This window comes from Pristiophorus japonicus, chromosome 14, assembly GCF_044704955.1.
Source record: "Pristiophorus japonicus isolate sPriJap1 chromosome 14, sPriJap1.hap1, whole genome shotgun sequence".
NCBI lineage: Eukaryota > Metazoa > Chordata > Chondrichthyes > Pristiophoridae > Pristiophorus > Pristiophorus japonicus.
In genome coordinates, this window is record NC_091990.1 from 86,870,320 (window position 1) to 86,881,070 (window position 10,751).

A 10,751-nucleotide genomic window follows, 5' to 3' on the forward strand; every position below is an offset into this window, starting at 1 on the left:
TCTCCAGCCTGTGAGGCCTCCTTAAGTACCTGTGTTCCCAAGGGATTGTGGGATCCCTTGGGACTCCAGGGGATGAGCCCTCTGGTGGCAGTACAAGGTATACTGGCACGGGTCTAGGCCATTTCATTAATGCCTCTATTTTATGAAGTTGGGGCTTAACTTGTCTGCCCCAATTACAGACAAACCCAAATGTCTTTCCCTGGATTGGCCGTCAAACCTGCCTTCCTTATGCTATCAAGCACCGCTTCTAATTTTTGTTGTTGGGACTCCCAGTCGCTGCTGTGGTACGAGGCGGTGTACTGAGCACGAGGCCTCAAAATCTGATGAATTCATCGCTGAAAGGTGGCAGGAGCCCTGTGCAGACCAACTAGCATCACTCGCTACGGGACCAGACCTCCCGCTGTTACAAAGGCCGTTTTTCTCTTTGGCAGAACCCATTCATGGAATCTGCCAATCGCTTTGGTAAGGTCCAGGGTGGACAAAAAGTTTGACATTTCCCAGATATTCAATTAGCTCATCCACCCTGGGCACGAGGCAAATATCAAACTTGGATGCGTCACTTTCTAATTTCTAATTTTCTAAAATCATTACAGAATCTCCATGACCCATAAGGTTTTGGCGCCATAAACTATAGGATTTGACCATTCACTGTGAAAGTCTTCTATCACCCCTAGCTCTAGCCTTGCCCTGTCCTCTTGGGAGACCTCCTGAATCTTTGCCTCGGAGATCCGGTACGGATACACCGAAACCGTTATCCCCAGAGGAGCCACGTTTAACATGAGTTTTCCTGGGTTGCGAGATAAAAACATCCCTATTTCTTTTGACTAATTTTAGCAGTTTTAGGTGCTGCTGTGTGGCACTGGAGAGCTGTGAAATAAAGGTGCAGGTCCTGAGTGACCTTGACTTCAGCATGTGCCTCATGTAAGACTGTTCTGCAGGGTCAGGACTTTACAGTGGCGACGAGTTACGGGATCACAGAATCGACAGAATGGCGACCAACGGCTCAGATGAGAAATACAATGCTGGAGACAATTGGGAGGACTTAATAGAAAGGCTCCAGCAAAACTTTGTAACCAAAGACTGGTTGGGCGACGATAAGGCAGACAAGAGAAGAGCCCATCTCTTGACCAGCTGTGGCTCGAAAACATACGCCTTAATGAAGGACCTGCTGGCACCCGAGAAACCAGCAAGCAAGTGGTTTGAGGAGTTGAGAACACTGGTGAGAGACCACCTGAAGCCAGCGAGCAGCCTACACATGGCCAGACACAGGTTCTACAACCACAGACGCTGTGTGGGTCAGAGCATACCTGACTTTATGCTGGAACTTCGGAGGCTGGCTAGTTTATGTGAGTTCTCCGATGAACGAAGGAGAGAAGTACTGAGGAACTTTTATATTGAAGGAATAGGCCACGCAGACTGACTAACTTTGTAGTTTACAGGCCCTACTTGTTCCTGCTAGTGAGACGCTGGTTTGTTCCTGCACATGGGAGCCAGAAGTAAAACTCGTCCACCCAGCTGAAACCACCACACCCTGGCCTGCTCAATGTGATACAGGTAATCCCTTACTATCTGTCTCCACCCTCTCCCTCACTTTCAGGAGGTGCCCTGCCACATTCCGAGAAGGGCTCTTCTGTACCCACCCCCCCCTCCCCCTTATAACTTCTAGATGCCCACGGGCTTGTCTCCCATAGAGAAGCTCGAAAGTGAAAGCCCCATGGAGGCCTGGGAAACTTCTCTAATTGCAAACAGTATGCACAGTAACAAAGCATGCTAGTTCTTGTCATCCCTGTCTACTACTTTCTTTAAAAGTTTTGTTGAAACGCTCTACCAACCCATTAGTCAGGGGAGGATGAACCGAGGTTCATAGACAGAGGGGGAGATTTTCCCTGAATATTATAGCCGCAAAAGAGCCTCCAAGGTGGCCAAGATGGGGTCATAACCTGCAATGCCGGTTTAGCCTGTGTTTAGCACAAGACGCCATCTTGGTAAAGGAGTTGAAGCTTGCACTAGGAACAGCCGCCCGGAGGATCGTTAAGGGTTCATCGCCACTTCAGTTGCCTGCTAGAGCTCAGTAAGAAGGCTGCACGGTATTTTGGTGGATAGCGCTTGACCCAATGCCCTCTCCCAAAAGCAACCAGCTGATTGGGAGTACACAAGTTGTTGCTGAGGAGTTTGAGTGCTTCTTAAAGGTATATCATCTTTTACTGTTCACGTGATGCTGGAGGTTTGAAGAGGACTTTTGAAACACATCCAAAGACTATCTGGGACACTTTGCCAAGGCTTCACCAAGACTCTATCAACCTTTATTCCAGAAATTCTCCGGGATTCAGCTAAAAAGAATAAGTGTTGTGCTGCTCCACCTTATAGGCGTCACCAGGTGAAAGGGAATGCATGTTCATGGGCATCTTGCTAGGGCTCTCCCTTGGTCTGGACAAGGAATGGGAGGAGGACATGAGGCCAGGCAGAAGAGAGGGAAAGGAGGGCAAGATGGGTGAGGTGGCGTCCTTGCTCCCTGCCGGTACAGAACATCCCTCCTCCTCTGGACCTCCCCCACCAGGACCTCCAGTGCCACATCCGAGAACCTGTGCGCTCTGCCCCTCACTCCCTGAGCCATCCTGCAATGTACAGCTGTGTACCAGCCAGCCCACTCCACCGTCAGTGGAAGTAGGTGTGAAGAAAATTGCATCTAATCAGCGCCTGGATTCTAATCCTGCTGGTTTCTGCTTTAGTGCCTCTGGGCAAGTTCAAATGATAGTAATTAGAATTAGGACCAAAATTGTGTGCTAAATTCAGACTTTCAAACAGACCAGTCTTAATAGCACTGCACCCTCTCAGCACCTGTTTTCTTCCTTTGGCCAAAACAACCCCTTAATCTTATACATTGCACATAGGCCTCCATTAATTTGAATATGAATGCAGTCCCCTGATCTATCAGAATCTCTTTAGGAATTCCTACTCTGAAAACCAATTCCTGGGCAATGTTTTTTGATGCCATGTTCCATAAGGGAATAGCCTCCGGATACCTGGTCACATCACCAACTATCACTAGAATATGCAGGTATCCTTTGGCAGACTTTTCCAAAGGACCCACCAGATCCATAGTAATTCTTTCAAAGGGTACATCGATTATTTGTAGGGGGACTAACAGAGCACGGAGACAAAGTTCAGATCCTACTAGTTGACATTATGGACAGGAATTATAATACATTACCACTTTCTTACAAATCTCTGGCCAAAGAAATCAGCGCAAGATTTTCTCCTGGGTTTTTTCTATCCCGAGATGTCCACCCAAAAATTGTTTATGCAGCAGATTTAATACTAGCCATCAAAAGGGTTTTGGAATCAATAGTTGTTCTACTGCTACCCTGTGCTCACTGGCCACCCTGTACAACAAATCATACTCAAAGATCCAGCACTTTGTAATGTACCTTCTATTGGGTGTCCATTAACCCATGCCACTTTAGTTTTCACAAGTTGAAAAGCCGAGTTCCCGTTAAGCCTGTTTCCGTTAAAATTCTGTCATACTCATGTGATGCACAACCTCATGCACACGCCATTTCCCTAACTGGACCCATGAAGTAACTGGGAAGGTCAGACCTGATTGGTGGCGACCAAGGTCACGGCACTACCGGAATCAGTGACCTCTTTAGGGGCTTTCAAAAACAATGGGTGGCCTCCCCATGGCTCATGGTTTGCACTATGACAATCAAATAATCCTTCCCAGGGGCTGGGTTCTGATTTCCCAGTCCATAGGTTCCCCAATGTTAGGACAATGTCTTGCAACATGCCCTAGCACTTCACAATGATAAAACCTTAACAGCGTCAGCATTTCCCTTCATCCTTACAGTTTTACTGGGAGTTCCTCATGTGAAACACCAGTACAGCTCAGAATCTCTCACCCTGGGGGTTATCCCAGTACAGCCCAGGATCTCTCGCTCTGCACCGTGTCTGAGTATAATTCTGACACAGCCCAGACACAGCAATGAATATCGACTCCACTTGCCCACACACCTTGCAGTCTTCAGCCTTGTTTTAGGTTCCTATCTCCCCCATCGATCCCCTCTTCCCCGCCCCCTCGAACCTCTCCCCCCCCTGTTGCACGTGCAACAGGCATGGGGCAATCGGAGAATGGTGACGGGAACCTTATACCACCAAAGCAATGATGGGATGCTGCCTTCAATTTCCCATCCTGGCAGTTCCTTGGGTTGACTTACTGTCATCCAGTTCTGGCCTCTTGTGCTTCCTCACCTTCCTCCACCCCACCATTGGCGACCATAGCTTCATCTGCCTTAGGTTAGAGCTTCCTGTTAGTGCCTGGTGTGGGTGCTAATGGGGTACTGAGACATTAGCGACTGGGCGTGGCGAATGCAGCGACTCCCATGAACTTCGGTGCAGGTTTAGCATTGGCCCTAACTCGCAATGCCTGGGCCTCTAGCGCCTCGCAGATCATGACATCATAAAGTGCACAGTGCCTCGTTACCGCCCCGGATGTGAAATTGACTCTCGGCCCCGGCTATATCGCCTCGTGCCAACAACGTTAACAAGAGGAGGTGTTATGAACTCGGCTGGCCACTTGGGGAGCGGTAATTAAAAGAATGGTTTTCAGCTCGCGCAACCTTTGTTATTTGCATCAGTCTGGTGTCAGCACAAAGTTTTTCATGTTTCACTGGTGCAAGATGCCCAAGCTCTCCACTGTGTGAGAGTGTTTCGGGGTGTAATGGCAGTCACACAGGTTGCCTTGCAAACTGGGACTGCCGACAACGAGCTTGTGCAGCATCACTGGCCCTTCTCTTTAAGCGAGGGAAGCAGCCTCTCATGCCATTAATCAATGCGCTCGAAATTGTTGAGCGCTCTGCCACTATGGCCCCACTCTTGGACTTTGGCGCCCAAAGAAAAGTGGTTCGAGCTTGATTTAGCTGCACTTCCCTTTTGGAGCGCTATAACTGAATATCGTTGGAGGAGTAGCCTGCCGCTACTTTTTCAACTTTTCAAAATTTAGCGCACTGAATTCCTAGCCCCTATTCTCTGGAATTCCCTCCCTAAACCTCTCCAACTCTCTCTCTTCCTTCAAGTTCCTCTTTAAAACCCATCACTGTGACCAAGCCAGACCTAATGACTACTTCTTTGGCTCAGTGTCAATTTCTGTTTGATTACGCCCCTGTGAAGTACCTTGCAACATTCTATTACATTAAAGATGCTATATAAATGCAATTTGTTGTTGTAGTTGCATTGTGATTTTGTTTTTTGTTCTTTTTTCTCTTTTTCCTGCCTACCATTCAAAGGAGTTTCATTGTCATTGGCTTCGCACCCGGGACATGATCCTCCTGACCTGTGACATACCATTCACCTGCTTTTCCACCTCCTCCCATGCAGTCTGCCTTCAGAGGAGGGTGTCCCTCAGCCCAGAAGATAACGATCCTCCTTCCTCGTTTGCCTCAGCATGACCTGAAGATATGTTGGAGAAGGAAGCAGTGCCTACAGCTCGCTGGGCTGAGGGAGGCCTTTCAGAGCCCACGGACAATCTGAAAGATGCAGCCTTACGGTAATTCTCACAAGGCAGAACGCGCCCACAACAGCAAATGTAGGTGCCCATTTTAAGCCACTACAGCTCCTCTTGTGATCTCTTGCCCCAGACTCCATTACACCATTGCTAGACTTGGGCAAGCGGCAGAGTGGATATTTTTATTGCTCAAGAAAATAAATATATACTGAGAATAAATGTATGGTTTATAACCCAAAGGTATTAGCTGTGGCTCAGTGGCAGCACGCTTGCCTCTGAGTCAGAAGGTTGTGAGTTTAAGCCCCACTCAAAGACTTCAGCATATAATACAGACTGACCCTCCAGTGAAGTACTAAGGGAATGCTGCCCTATGGGAGGTATCGTGTTTCTAATGAGACATTAAACCGAGGCTGCATCTTCCTTCTCAAATGGATGCAAAAGTTCCCAAGGAACTATTCGAAGAAGAGCAGGGGAGTTATCCCCGGTGTCCTGGCCAATATTTGTCCCTCAATCACCATCACTAAAACAGATTATCTGGTCATTATCAACAATGCTGTTTGTGGGAGTTTGCTGTGTGAAAATTAGCTGCTGTGTTTCCTCCATTACAACAGTACAATGTACCCCATTGGCTATAAAGTGCTTTGGGATGTGCTGCGGATGTGAAATGCATTGTATAAATGCAAGTTCTTTCTTTTGTTGAAGAGTGGGTTGACCTGAATACTCACAAATAACAGAGCCAAGAGGGAGTTACGGCCAGAATTCTGATTTGGACCTTTGTCGCATGGCCTCTGTTGCTACAATGTATTACAATCAATCTGAGGATTGAGAACTGGAGCCCTGAATAACAAACTGGGATGCGAACATTTTGTCTGAGATCCCTATTTCTGCTATTTTGGCAGAGAAATTCACTCGCTTCTTGTGTTCCTCTGCCTTGCTCTATAACTTTATCACTCCCTTTTTAAGCTTACTGACTAGCAGAGGGTTTTTGCATCTCTTCACCCCATCCAATTAGTCCCACTCTTTTCCCATAGCCCTGCAATTTTTTCAAGTATTTATCCAATTCCATTTTGAAAGTTGTTATTGAATTTGCTTCCACCATCCTTTCCGGCAGCGCATCCCAGATTATAACAACTCGCTGCGTAAAAAAATGTCTCCTCATCTCCCCTCAGGTTCTTTTGCCAGTCACCTTAAATTGGTGTCCTCTGGTTACCGATCCTTCTGCCATTGCAAACAATCTCTCCTTACTTACTCTGTCAAAACCTTTCATGATTTTGAACAACTCTATTCAGTCTCCCCTTAGCTTTCTCTGATCTAAGGAGAGCCACCGCAGGGTCTCTAGTCTCTCCACCAGACACAGAATAATTATGAAATATTGGATTGCGGTTAAAAAAAAAAATATGAATGTCCTTTAGGGAAGGGAACCTATCATCCGTACCTGGTCTGCATTACATGGGACTCCAGCCCCACATTATGTGGTCGACTCTTAATGCCCTCAGGTACCAATGTCACCCAATGTCCCAGGAACAAAAATACAACAAAACCTTCTGTCTGATTCTGCTTCATTACTTCTCCTTAGTGTGATTTGTTTCCAGTTTTAACTGTCCCACTTTACCTTTGAATTCACTTACATGCCCACTTTTTATTCTGTAAGGAGGGGGTGAAAGCAGAAGAAAAAAAACTTTAATATCGCAGCAAGTCCTGATGAATCATGGAACCAATGACACAGCACAGAAGGAGGTCATTTGGCCCATCCTGCCTTGTGCCAGATCTTTGGAAGAGCTATCCAATTACCGGCTCTTTCCCCATAGCCATGTACTTTTTCCCCTTCAAGTATTTATCCAATTTCCTTTGGAATGTTACTATTCAATCTGCTTCCATCACCCTTTCAGGCCATGCATCCCAGAACACACCAACGCGCTGATTCTTTTGCCAATCACCTTTTATCTGTGTCCTCTGGTTGCCGACCCTCTGCCACTGGAAGCAGTCTCTCCTTAATTACTCTATCAAAACTGTTCATGATTTGAACACTTCTATTAAATCTCCTGTTAACCTTCTCTGCTATACACAACATCAACTGTACTACCCTCATCCACCCTCTCTGTACTGAATCAAAAAACTCAATCAAGTTAGTCAAATAGAATTTGCCTTTAACAAATCCACGTTATTATTTATTGGACCATATTTTCCAAATGCCAATGAATTTTGTCCTGGACGATTGTCTCTAAATGTTTCCCCACTCTGACGTTAGGCGGACTGTAATTGCCGGTTTTATCGCTCTCCCTTTTTAAACATGGGTGTAACATTTGCAATCTGTGAGCTTCCGAGTGAAGATTTCAATCACTTTGTTACAATAGTTCTGTATTATATGTTCCACAAGCAAATGCCTTCCTTCTACCACGCCTCTCTCGTACACACACACACACTGATTCAGTAATAGCTACAGCCATTGATTTATGGCAATCAATTAAGTTAAATTAGGATTTTATTACATGATTTTTTTTATCATTGTTTTGCGGGAAACTGCTACCCAGAGGCCGTGATAATAGACCCGATTGATACCTGGCCTCTGGCAGGGTACTGCCCCCAGTGTGCTGGGTGTCTAAACACAGCTGTGTCTTCCCTTCAAATCCCAGTGACTGAAGAATACAGAGATGTAGCACAGCCAACCGTGCTGAAGCTCCTCACCTCCCTCATTATCTGTACAGTGTTAGTAATATTCCCAGTCAGGGGCAATGGGGGAGGGGAATTGGCAGCTGAGAGTGCTGCCTTGTGACATTAATCTGCCGTGTCTGACTAGTGTACATTCACTTTCATTTCCCAGTCGAATCCTTCATTTGGTGTCCCAATCTCATGGCTAGCCCGAGTCTCGCTGTGAGTCTCTGATCAAAATGTGTGAATGTTTGCATTCAAATATATAATTTCAGTGCACAATTCCCTCTCCACTTCTGACAGTCCAACCCTGCCCGAGTTTGTCTCTTCCCCCATATTCCCTGGGTGCATCTTATCTCAGTCTCTTACCCTCCTTTATATATCCCCTGTGTACTTTTCATTCTTTGCACGTCTGCTCCTTAGAATAATTTTACATTTTTCTCTCCAACTGCTAGCTGAGTCTCACTTGGGAGCGCACAGCCATCGGCAAACCAGTGCCCATCACCAAACCAATGTCCCATCGCCAAACCAGTGCCCCATTGCCAAACCAATGTCCCATCGCCAAACCAGTGCCCCATCACCAAACCAATGTCCCATCGCCAAACCAGTGTCCCATCACCAAACCAGTGCCCCATCTCCAAACCAGTGCCCTATCACCAAACCAATGTCCCATCGCCAAATGAATGCCCCATCGCCAAACCAATGCCCCATCGCTAAACCAGTGCCCCATCACCAAACCAATGTCCCATCGCCAAACGAATGCCCCATCGCCAAACCAATGCCCCATCGCTAAACCAGTGCCCCATCACCAAACCAGTGCCCCATCGCCAAACCAGCATCCCATCGCCAAACCAGTGCCCCATCGCCAAACCAGTGTTCCATCGGCAAACCAGTGCCCCATCGCCAAACCAGTGTTCCATCGGCAAACCAGTGCCCCATCGCCAAACCAGTGTTCCATCGGCAAACCAGTGCCCCATCGCCAAACCAGTGTTCCATCGCCAAACCAGTGCCCCATCGCCAAACCAGTGCCCCATCGCCAAACCAATGCCCCATCGCCAAACCAGTGCCCCATCGCCAAACCAATGCCCCATCGCCAAACCAGTGCCCTATCGCCAAACCAGTGCCCTATCGCCAAACCAATGCCCCATCGCCAAACCAGTGCCCTATCGCCAAACCAATGCCCCATCGCCAAACCAGTGTCCGGGCACGTTGGGATATGTGCAATGGGGCGGGACTTTGCTGCCTTTGTCTGTGTACACCTGGGGGTAGGTGCGGGGGCCAAAGCAAGATTGGGTAAGCAGGCGGATAAAGACATCTGGCAGGGACCTGCTTAGTGGAACACCGTGGCGTGAAGAGACGGAGTAGAACTGACGTAGCCAGGATAGCTCCAATACATTGGAGGAACCTGAGAGTGGTCGAATTGTGACAGTGTGTGAGAAAAGAGGCAGGACAGGGCTTGGGTATCCACCCGGAGCGCTGTAACCGTTCGCCACCATTGAGCAGACGGCCAGGGGAGCCCAGCTCGCCCGTCTCTCAGCACAGCTCTGTGGCGAGGGTTTCAATTATCACACGGAGGTCACAAGGCAACAAGCAGCATCTAAACACTCGGTAAACAGAGCCAGTGACGCCGAGGACGGTATTCCACACCTTAAGTAATTGTACAGGACTATCCATGTAGCCACCTATACATCTCAGCCCCTCTCTATCTCCCTGCTCTGATCATATCTCTTAAGCTGGCTGAGATCCGTGTCTGCTCCATGGTGCATATTAAACAAGGCTCGGAAATCCCTCAGCCCTGCCCGCTGGGGACCGGGAACAAACTTTCATTCAATTCCTACCTCCCTTCCACGACACACCAGCCGCCCGGTGAGGTAGCTCTCAGCAAAACTGCGCCCGCTGTTCCCCAGCCTGCCCACGCCGTGTGTTCCCAAGTCAGCGCCAGCTCCTGCACCAAACTGCACTGAATATACACAGGCAATATATCTACATAGCCGCACGGCCACCGCCGCCGTGTGTGCAATGTTTTTAAAACTCACCTTTTACTCTTCTGTCTCCTCTCGCTCTGTGGTCACTTCAAATAATTTCCGGAGGTTTAAGATCGCCAAATGCTTTTCCGTTTGGACTAGACTTCCTTTGTGTGTGTGTGTGTGCTGCCTGGCGGGACACAGTATGATATAATCCGACAGGCACCGAAGCCTCGGGATCTTGCTGCGATTCCTCTCGCTCCCGTTCGCTGAAGGTATCAGTCCAGCGATTCCCTGTGCCCGCACTGAAGTGGGATTCTCCAGCTCAAGTGTTGGGTAGACTGACTGTGACTGAGTGCTGCCGCCTGGCTGGGTGTCGACTAGCGCCTGCTGACTATTGGGATGGTGCCATTCAGCCTGTGTGTGCGCTGGCTGCGATTTACACAGACAAACCTCCTGCCCTGACATCACACACACACATCGCCCTTCTCCCTGTCAATCCCTCTCCCTCACCGATCGGCTGCCGGGAGCCAAGCCTCTGGTCATCGAGAGCTGCCCTCGTCCTCTCGCTAGCCTTTAAGCTTGCAGCTTTATTTATTTCGCTGTATTTCTGGCTGGCTTTTATATACTTTTCCCCT

General features: G+C 48.1%; 1 protein-coding gene across 3 annotated transcripts in view; it reads right to left on the reverse strand.

Moving 5' to 3' along the window:
• The window catches only part of LOC139279967 (excitatory amino acid transporter 2-like), a 335,138-nt gene extending 324,694 nt beyond the window's left edge, over window positions 1–10,444 (reverse strand). For all 3 annotated transcript variants that reach the window (XM_070899337.1, XM_070899338.1, XM_070899339.1), the window contains exon 1: window positions 10,186–10,444. The gene's annotated coding sequence lies outside the window, so the exon portion shown is untranslated. The remainder of the gene's footprint in view (window positions 1–10,185) is intronic.
• Between the last annotated feature and the right edge of the window lie 307 nt (window positions 10,445–10,751).